This window comes from Gekko japonicus, unplaced genomic scaffold, assembly GCF_001447785.1.
Source record: "Gekko japonicus isolate JY-2015 unplaced genomic scaffold, Gekko_japonicus_V1.1 scaffold474, whole genome shotgun sequence".
NCBI classification, from domain to species: Eukaryota; Metazoa; Chordata; class Lepidosauria; order Squamata; family Gekkonidae; genus Gekko; species Gekko japonicus.
Genome location: NW_015177020.1, coordinates 560977 through 562106, shown reverse-complemented (window position 1 = coordinate 562106; position 1130 = coordinate 560977).

The following is a 1130-nucleotide window of genomic DNA, read 5'->3' as shown; positions in this document are numbered from 1 at the left end:
AGTCTAGAGTTTCAGTTAGGTTTGACAGTTGATGTTCAATTAGATAGTTTGTTCTGAGGTCTGTGAGAGAAGCAGTCTTGTGTGTGATATAAGAGTTAAGTTCTGTGTATGAAGAAAAGTGACAAGCAGTTCTGTGTTGTGGCAGATAAAAAAGGAACAGCTGTGGTTGTTCACCAAAAAGGGAGAGAGAAAGCAGAAAAGTTGAATGTATAGGAAACAGTAAAGTTAAAGAGTTACAAAGTTACCTGAAAGATCCCTGTCAGTAAGGGAGCAGATCTTGTGTGAGACACCAAGCAATTGTTGAAAATATTCACATTACTGGTTACATTGTTCTACCCTTTTATTTATGAATTATTTCAATAAATCTTCTTTATTCAAGTATGCCAACTCTGAAATAAATACTTCCTTAGGACCACATAGTACCTCATGAGCCTTCAACTCGACCTACCTACCCAGTAAAGAGCCAAAGTAAAAGCATAAAGGTTTGGAAATCCTTAAAATTTCCTGGTGGCAGCCAGATATACCCAGTAGAACAAAACATAAAGAACACTTTTAAAGGGAAACCAGACCTCCCCATATAAGGGGTTGTCACAGTAGCGGACATTATGCATGGTCTAGATAGGCTGGTAGACATTGCTGGGGAGGAGCCAGTGGCCATGGTGCATGTTGGCGCCAGCAATGTGGGGAGATGTAGTTGGGTGGTCCTGGAGGGAAAATTTAGGAAATAAACGTGACACACCTACATCACCTGGAAGTGACGTAGGCACATCGGGGACATCACCCTGGTTTGTGGGGGAAAACCTCTATGGTAGAATTAGCTTCTACCATAGAGCTTTGCCCAAAAACCAGAGTGTCCCCCCCCCAATGTCTATAATGTGCCTACATCACTTCAAGGTGATGTAGGCATGTCACATTTATTTTCAGTTTCTTGCCTGTTGGGGGGGGGGTTATCCCCCTGCAGGAGAGAGACACACCCCAAAACAGGTGACCCCCACTCCCACCGGGGGGATCTGGCATCCCTAAGCAGAGGTCCATCAGTGGCTATTGGCCACAGGGTATAGATGGAACACTATGTCTAGGGCAGTGATGCTCTGTATTCTTGGTGCATGGGGGGGGGGACAGTGGGAGGG